The following is a 9,880-nucleotide window of genomic DNA, read 5'->3' as shown; positions in this document are numbered from 1 at the left end:
GCAAGTACGGGCCTTTAGAATACATGTACTTTCTGCTTGACTTCTCCATGACCTGGGCAGCTGGTCTCCGCTGCCCCAGGTCAGTCCGGTCTCACGAGCTCCCCTTCCTCCGGCCACCTGTGATTAGCATCAGGGCTTGACACACTATAAAGTCCTTTCATGGCACACAAGCCTCCGGCTAATCACTTTCGCACCTGTTTGTTCCTGCTTTATGGCCTGTTTCTCAAAACAGGAGATGCTCATGTTTATTGGGGTCAGATGTGGGATCTGAGCCTTGCTGGGTAAATAATTGCGGGCTGGCTGAACTGAAATGTGAGATTGCAATCATGACTCTGCTTGTTCTTTGAAGTAAAATATGTGAAAGACCAACTGCAAGAGAAGGGCGGTGTTGCCCAGATTCTGTATAAAAAAGGAAACTGGTTTCTGTTCTGGAGACTGCCTCATTCAGTTGCTAAGGCTTCTGTGCGACGTAGTCTCACTCATTTGAGTTTAATAAAGATGTCTTTTCATATTTCAGCTTCTGTTGCCAAGTTCTTTGTGATATTATCAAGATATGCAGACTTTTATAATACCACATCAGGAAGTACTCGAAGTCATAGGGTGCTACCCCTAGCACCTCTGGAGTCTCAAAAATTGGAGTACTTCAGTTTGGCGCCCACCAGCGGCCTCATCAGAGAAGTGACTTTCTGTGGGAGTGATCTGGTCAGGAGACTGAAATCTACTGGAAGGACAGAACGGGATTCTACCAAGAAGGTACTCTGTGCACAGGGATTCTGGAGATTCTTTGATTATGTAGTCCGGTATATTTCTGCTCTTCCTGATTTTGATCCTCCACATGATGTCACTCAAAAGGTGAGAAAAAGAACCCTTTTGGCGGGAGTATTATAAAAGACGTTTGGGCATGTAGAACTTGACAATTAGAATTTGGATAACCTTTTGATTATTAAGAATAAGAATTAAGTATAAGTGGGTCGCTCCCAGTCCTTAGGTTCTTTGGGTCTTTAATTTGGTCATTGCAATTACCAAAACCGAGGGTCTCGCATATTTGCGAGTTTATTGGTAGAGATAAACCCTTGAAGTTTGAAGCTAGATTAGTGAGCTATAAGATGCCTGATCTTAGCAAATTTGGAAATGTAGCTTTTGGTTTGTATAGGTTTGGATATGCGAATTGCAATTTGTGTAGGCAGGTAATGAGGAGATATTTCTCCATTTGGTTTTGATTATAATACTTGCGTTTTCCGCAGTATTTTTGGCATGCCTGTTTGTAAGCTCACATGGAAAAATGTGTTGCTTTTTGTTTTGAAAGGTACCATAGTGTGGGAAATGTCTAAATAGGTTAGATTTAAAAACATATTTCTTCCTTGGTGATTTTGTATCCCCAGGGAATTAAAATATGACATAATACAAAACAAGGATCCTTCGTTCTGCGCAGTTTCACGAATGAAGATATGCACAACGATTTTGTGTGGTGTTCTGCTAGGCAGAGCTGGTGAATTGAGCGCATTCACTACTTCTTGGACATGCATCTGTCTGTGGGGCTGTTCATGCAGCCTTTTGGAACACTATTGAAAAGCGTTGCTTGTAAATATGACCTACAACCAGTATTTGCAAATGGTTTGTTTCAAGTATAGTCTGTGAGCTGTTCTTTCTTTCTGTCATGCGTATTGATTTGTAAGTCAACTGTGTGTTTAAATGTCTGTGGTTTTTTTTATCATTAGTGCAACTTCTGTAAGTAAATTGCGACGGCGCTATTTATGAAAAATGGCTAAAGCGCGCTGTGTTGTCTGTTTACCCCCTTTCTGTTTATGTCTGAAATTAGCTCAATATGTGTTTGTGGGTCTTCTGATGTTTCCAGTCTGTTAAGTAGTTTGCTGGTTAATTAATATCAAGTAGAAACTTAAAACAAAAATCCAGAAATGAACAATGTGATGTGCTACAATAGCTATGTGTTGCTCTTTAATTTATAGAATGAGCAATTGTGCACATATACAAAACTGCCGTTAAATGCTTAAAGGATAAAATTAGAAACACATTCGATAGATATAAATCAGGCCCCAAAAACGAAATTATCTATTTTTGCAAAAGTAAATAAATTTACAGCATTTTCCTTAGATGCATTATATTAGATGTTCACAGGCAAACTTTTCAGCTGCAGTATATTTGATAGAAATGTTCATTCAGCCAGCACCTTCCCAGTTGGACACGGGTGAAATTTGGCAGAACCGTCTTTTTAAATGAAAGTGGCGCAAAAATGTGACGCGTTTCAAATTGGGCTTATTCGCTTAGGCTTGTAAGTTAAATGTGTCCAAAATGATAGGCAAGGGATGCAGCTTGTTTTTTATACATGGAATTATCACAAAAACGAATAATTGGGATTTTTTAAAAGAAAATTATTAATCATGGGAAAAATTATTTTAAAAAAATAAGTGCTTTTCAAAATCGTGTTTTGATATTTATAAAGCTTAATACTCATACTATGACCTCCTAGCATTAAAATTTGATTTAAGTTGTGTTGCATCACTAAAATGACAAGCATTCGCGCGTACAATTTTCCCTTGGCGCAGGCGCAAACAAGCTCATTTTTATACAGTATAAGTTATTATTTCCAATGCCTGACTCATGGGTTATGTAATAGACATTCTGGTAATGCATATTATGCAAGAAAATTGTAGGATATTCATTTTTTAATGCTTAAAATATCAAAGTCGAATTTGGGTAAAAAGGACTGTTTCAATTGCATTTTCTTTCATTCAGAGTACTGTTTAAAGGGTTCCAGGCTTCAGTAAATGCATACGTCTAGGTTTTGATATATATATTTACAGGTTGTGCCTTCTTATGATTCAATGAGTCAATGTGCCAGTACAAAGGCTTGTTTTAATATCAGGGTTGAAGGTTCTAACTTTAGCTGTGTCTGTCACGATATTACTGAACACGCTATGAAAAACAAGACCTTTTTAAAAAACTAGGGGAAATTAAATAAAATATGGCGTCACAACCCGCAACTATTTGATGTTAATAAAAAACGGCCTTAATGGAGTTAGCACCCACATAGAGAAAGAGAAATGGAGAATTGTTTTTTGATGAAGGAAAAAGAGGATGTTTGTGAGCAGGTACGTGATGAAGTCAGTAATGATAGAGGGGTGGAGAAATGTAGAACTACGGTTATAGGAACTGGGTAATACGTAGGAAGGAGAAGAACAATTGGGAAAATACAATGCCGTGGAGGGAAGAGAGATGATGAAGGGGAGTAATAAAGACATGAAGAGTAGTGTGAGGAAGGTTGTATTGACGAAGGGAATAAAGAGGAATATGGTACCGGTTTGAGTAAGTAGGAGGGGAAAGGTGAGATTGCAGGTTCTAGCAGTAGGGGTGAAAATATTGTAATTACCTAATGGGAGGCACTGGGTTTCATATGCTAATATGAAAGCGACAAACAGAGCTTGAATAAAGGCAAATGACTAAATGATGAAGAAAATATCAAAACTCATTGCAAATGCAATTCACAGTGCCAGTGGACTGGGGCAGAAAGCGGTTCCAATTGCTGGAGTTCAGTCTAACTTTAGCTGGGCCTACTGAGACGTTCATTCATTTAAGGTCGATGAAATGTATACCATTGCATAGGATCGCAAGAAGCATTTATTCTAAAAACTGGTATGTGTGTTATTAAGTTTTGTGAATTATTCACAGTACATGTAGTTTAACAATCTGGGAATAGGGATAATTTTTTAGCGCCTAAAAAGGAGAAATTATTTTTCAACATAGAGCGAATTATTGCAAGTTAGGAGGGATTAGGAAGGCCTTCTGGCTTTGACGAATTCAGAGTGTCAGAAGCAGGGGGTTGGGAGCTGCAGAGGCTGGCTCGGTCAGGCTGCTGAGATGCTATCTTTAGTGTAAACAATGAGTAGGCTGCCACGTTGACTTTTATGACCTTTTAAATTAGGGCCTTGCCTCTGTGGAATGCAGAATGACCTTGCTACACGGGCCTCTAAAGGTGGGGTTTCTGGTTTCTCCATAGCATCACTAAAACTAAAGAACTTAATTCCAAAGGGAAAATATCGCCAAGGGGTTTTCTTTGAAAGTCCAAACATCATGTTAAATGCTTTGCTGATACATTGGTGCTCTAAAAAAAAAGAAAATAGAATGATGCCTGCTATAGTTGCTCTTATTTAACAGAAAACGAAGTGTTGCATTAAGTCTTAGACAGAAAACAAGATGCAGCCTTTTTCTAAAATTTCTTTGAGGCTACATGCCTACGTGAGAATGCATTGCCAATTAAGACTTCTTTTTCACAGTGGAAATTGTAGGTGCCAAATTACTATGGAGTGTCAGTGTAACGATTTTTTATTTCTAGAAATGTAAAACTTGAGTGGCTGGATGTTGAAAGGACTGACAAGAGGGTAACAGTTAAGTAATGCAATTTATTTTTGTGTATTTGGTTCTATCATGAATTGTTCTTGCTGGTCCTGTATGTTAGAAGAGAAACAGTAGAGTTATGTTTGACAGCAGATTTCCATTGCCTGGTGATCTACTGTCAAAAAGGAGGGTAAGTATTTTAAACCTGACAAATTAAACAGGCCCAAATATTGGGTTTTGGGCTGCAGTTTTACAGTGCATAAAGTACATGACATGGTGTTGTGTGTCACCGCTTTTTACATATGCTATTGTTTTGTCTATGCTTTTTGTGCTTGATATACAGCAAGTATATCTGATGGCTTTGATGTTTTGTGCGTTTTTATTATTTTTTGCATGTTTTCGTTGTTTTTGTTGCTGCTTTTTATACTATTACAAGTTTTCCTATATTGTATGGGGATGGTCATGACGATGCCCATCGCTACGCAACAGTTGGTTGAACTTGTTCTGGTTACTAAATTCCACAGCTAATGATATTTCATGCTGTGAACATGAGAGGCAACACTTCACCAGTGCATGTCTAAATTGGCTATAATGGTATTACAGAAAACTAAAAGATCTACAGGATCGAAGTGTGTCACCTGTCACCTGTCACCTGTCACGTTACTGCCCTTCCCTTAAAGGAACAGGCAGCCCTACATTTATGTATCCTTGATTGAACCTAAGGATGAAATTATAGATCTGTGACTCAAGGTGGCTTAATTTTTATATTACATTAGGTAATGGTGTCCTGTCTCCTAAGTAGCATATGGCCTTTGCTTCTTAAAAGGAAACTAGGTTTTCATTTTTCCCTGCAGAAGGAACTGGAACATTACCTAAGATTACCGTATATGGTATAGTCGCCAGCGGTAGAGTTAAAACGTATGTGACTTTGGCCTTTTGTGTATCACCCGTACTCTTGGTGATGTCACATGCCTGACTACTAAATTCTTGTCCTTCCTATAGATTTTTATTTTTTATTGCTTTTGTTTCTTCCCTGCCCAATGTCGCATTATGCTTAGTGATTGGGGATTTTAGTTGTGTCCTAGTTCCAATTCCCTTTTCCGTATTCCTTTCACCAGTCAGCCCATTTATTATTGTAGGTGTATTGTTCAGGTACATACTTCCAGACTGCAGTGATGCACCAGGAACCCCCATATTATGTACAATTCCCTTTTGCATGACCAGACTGGTTTCCAAGAATTTTCCTTAGGCCTGCTGCAATGTTTTCCAGCCTGACTGTCAGGGTAGCGATAGCCTGGCTAACTGACTCAATATTATAGTAAGACAAGTTTTCCATACCAATAGGGGATATCTTGCGTTTACCCTTTTGAACATGACGAATTTTCAATGTCTATTTTTAATGTGGTTTTTACCCTTTTTGTTCCTGCTGCTTTAATTTTTGGTGGGATCAGATGTGTTCTAATCATGCAAATATCAGGACCCTCTAGTTCTTGTCTTTTGTTTTCATATCTGACTATTAGCCTGTGTATTGTCTAGTGCACCTGATATGAAAGGTTTCTACATGCCTATGATAATCTGTACCATGTGATTTCTCTATTGAAATGTCCTAGATAAGGAATTTAGAAACACTTATATGTAATCATTCAGAAAAAAAAATGTGTTTTTGCCCTATTAGACAACGCCACCATATGTGAAGACATCCATTTTAGATAGAATTCTCGTGTAGTTATCTACCCTTAGATGATGAAGGCTCTCACACGGAAACCCAATTGAAAAGCTTAGAGGCACTGTTTTGCCTACTGCCTTTTTTATTTGTATTGCTTCCTAAGAAAGACAGTGTATTCTGGACCAAAATTGTCCCATGGCGTGTGGCCACTCCTTTGAAGGACCGCAGGCCACCTGTTTACAGTCCCCTTGTTATACAACGAACTGGTTAAAGCATCACGCTTGCTTCGTCATAAGGCGTTCAACATCAGAAAAGATGGAGGAGCTGGTTTTGCCACAGAACCAGAATTTCAGTACACAAGAGCGCCTGTCATGTGCTGGTAACCTCTGACAGTGTGCAGTCCCTTGAGCCCCTTGGCCTGAGTTTTTGGCCACACATACCCCCTCTTTTCCTTTGCTTCAATGGAAGTGCAGTGCACCGGCGGATCCAAGATTGACAGAAGGCACTACATTCCAGTGCCCATGAAAGAGCAGCCTGAGCGTCCTCTGACACCGAATGATGAGTGTTGGATCCTGAGAATGGTCCCGGGTCTGCACAAGATGATCTGTGCCCATGACCAATGAAGAGCATATTATTTGTAGTGTCTGCAGCAGAGGAAAGACACAGGTGCACTGCCTTGAAACATTGAGACCGTGAGCTGTGAGTGTTTGCCAGGAGGGCACTCCAACTGAGCAGTACTTTCTTTTTTTCATGAAAGGCTTGAATGAAGAGGCCCATGCAAAAGAAAACAACAGAAGAAGATTTGATGGACAATAGAAGCCTGCCAGAGAGGCTTTTTGAACGGACTCTGGGCATAGGTGGTTTCACGAGAGGTTTCCGTGTGATTGTATAGACTAGGTGTTAGAAGACTGTGTGTTTTGCTGGCATTGTCTAGTATAAGCAGAATAAAATCCATTTTCTGTGGAAAGGTGCCCCCTTTTCACCTCAGAGCATTGATGAGGGTCACCACTGTTTCACCTGAACATAAAAATTATTGTTTCATTTGTAATAGTGGTTACTACTTTCTCCCGTTGTCTCTATGTTTTCTAGCGTTTTTTAAACATGACGTTGTCATTTATGGGTGGGATTGTTTTTCTCTACCCAATTGACTTCTGCACCCGCTTCTCAACCTATGTCTTTTCCCACTACTGTTTCTTTGCACTCTTTTTCACCCCTTTCCCTGAACATGAGCAGGTTAAAAGATCAGAATTCGTAAGCAATTCTTCTATACAGCTTCTGCATCGACACTAGTTAGTAGTAAACATCACTAATTGTTGGGGGTGTGATCTTATGCCACCTAGATAGAGATATTCCTTATTTTGTCCTGCCATATGTGGCCTTTGTGCTACTACATGTGTCCCGTGAGAGTCGCTAAGTAATAGGATGATGCTACAGCAACATCTCCATGACTTCATGTCTGTAGACCTGGACTAAGATCAGTATGAGTATAGTGATTGCCTATGTAAGGGCAAAAGGAGGGTCTGTCGTACTTTGGTATTTGGGACCACGTAGAAGACAGGGCCCTACCCCTGTTTATTCATGTCTTAGCAAACCGCGATTGGTCAATGCGGTATTTACAAGCGCTTTGCATAACGTCCCATTGCCAAATGCACTATGTATACGTTATTATACATTGACTCCGTGGGTTCCATCTTGGAGCGGTGGCCATCTTGTCATTGCCCTCACATAGACAAACACATTATAAGCAAGTACGGGCCTTTAGAATACATGTACTTTCTGCTTGACTTCTCCATGACCTGGGCAGCTGGTCTCCGCTGCCCCAGGTCAGTCCGGTCTCACGAGCTCCCCTTCCTCCGGCCACCTGTGATTAGCATCAGGGCTTGACACACCATAAAGTCCTTTCATGGCACACAAGCCTCCGGCTAATCACTTTCGCACCTGTTTGTTCCTGCTTTATGGCCTGTTTCTCAAAACAGGAGATGCTCATGTTTATTGGGGTCAGATGTGGGATCTGAGCCTTGCTGGGTAAATAATTGCGGGCTGGCTGAACTGAAATGTGAGATTGCAATCATGACTCTGCTTGTTCTTTGAAGTAAAATATGTGAAAGACCAACTGCAAGAGAAGGGCGGTGTTGCCCAGATTCTGTATAAAAAAGGAAACTGGTTTCTGTTCTGGAGACTGCCTCATTCAGTTGCTAAGGCTTCTGTGCGACGTAGTCTCACTCATTTGAGTTTAATAAAGATGTCTTTTCATATTTCAGCTTCTGTTGCCAAGTTCTTTGTGATATTATCAAGATATGCAGACTTTTATAATACCACATCAGGAAGTACTCGAAGTCATAGGGTGCTACCCCTAGCACCTCTGGAGTCTCAAAAATTGGAGTACTTCAAGCCACGGGCGCCGTGTGCTCATGACGGAGTGGTTCCGTCATGCTGCGGCCGTTGGCGGCCGCTCCGCCCACGCGGCGATAATTCCCCGCCTGTGCAGGCGATTAGCGCAGTGGGCGGAGTCGTGACGGAACCACTCCGTCATGAGCACAGCTCGCCCGTGAGTCATGACGGAGTGATTCCGTCATGAGCACAGCGGCGCCGCACTGCCCTCAAACCCCCCCCCAGCGCCGCGGCGGAATTTGTGCCGCGGCGAAGGGATTAAGACTACTTGACCCCCAAAACCTGTTTTGACACCAAAATGAAGTATATAGGTCTCATGGTTCCTGAAATATTACATCATCACTGCAGCATGCCTGCCATTTTTAAAAATGTCGTCCAGAAGAATTCCGTCTCGGATTAGCAATTCATACCCAAGATAAATTACGTCTCTAATGATCTGAAAACACAAATCAATATTGAACATCTCTGGACAACAATAATTTCACAGAGGCCAGGACTATAAACGGTTGGTTTAAATATCAGGGGTGGATTATAGCTACAGCTTAAGCTGGTGGTACAGTACAAGATCAATTCGACACCTGAAGACAATGTACGAGTCCAAACTGTGAATAAAAGAATGGTGACACTCTTTTATAGAATATGGGTGGGGCCCTGGTCATATGCGCAGTTCTATGGATGAAGAAAATCCCTAATATGTCCCGTAGCATGCCCTAATTAATTACACAATGCTCCATGGAAAAGGCCAGGAATGAAAGAACTCCTTCTATCTCAAGAACAATAAATAAGCAAGTTATTTATCCATTCTGTGTAGCGCCAAGCACCCAGTATTGGACCCCTCAAATTTGCCGTCCCTTGAACTCCGAACATATGTGGAGAATAACTAAAGTAGCAATGTGCATGGATATCACTTCATCACTGGAAAGGCCCTTACTACCTTACCGAGCCCCCTTCGCAATCAGAGATGGTAACTTTGCAATGTGTATCAGATATGCAAGTAAATACGCGATTCACAGTCCATATTTCCATATATATCTCACATGCAGGGTTTCAGAAGTTTGTGATAATAATTTCTTTTTTTCGATCCCTTGAAGACGCCGCCTACTTTTTTTAAACGTGTTCCGAGCTCTGTAACCATATACTTCATACTAACACAAATCGAAATGTGAAAAAGACAGTTATTTTACCTATGTTAAGTCACATGCAGAATTTCCACCTATGCAGGAGCCTTTCAAAGAGTCGTTTTTCAACAAGTAAAAGAAATGTCGTGCCTTGAATGCAAGCGATCTGAGACATGAGAGATGCCGTTGATTTGCATCCTTATGTATGTCTCTTATATCACACCTCAGTCTCTGATCACTTTTTTATACCTTGTCTTTCAGAAAGTAGACTTTTGGCAATACACGAGCATTGTTTATGCCCATCCAGTAAACAATCTGAATGGTCCTGCCCCAAATCTTGAGCACTTTTTAT

Source organism: Triturus cristatus, chromosome 2_1, assembly GCF_964204655.1.
Source record: "Triturus cristatus chromosome 2_1, aTriCri1.1, whole genome shotgun sequence".
NCBI lineage: Eukaryota > Metazoa > Chordata > Amphibia > Caudata > Salamandridae > Triturus > Triturus cristatus.
This window is presented reverse-complemented; position numbering follows the sequence as displayed.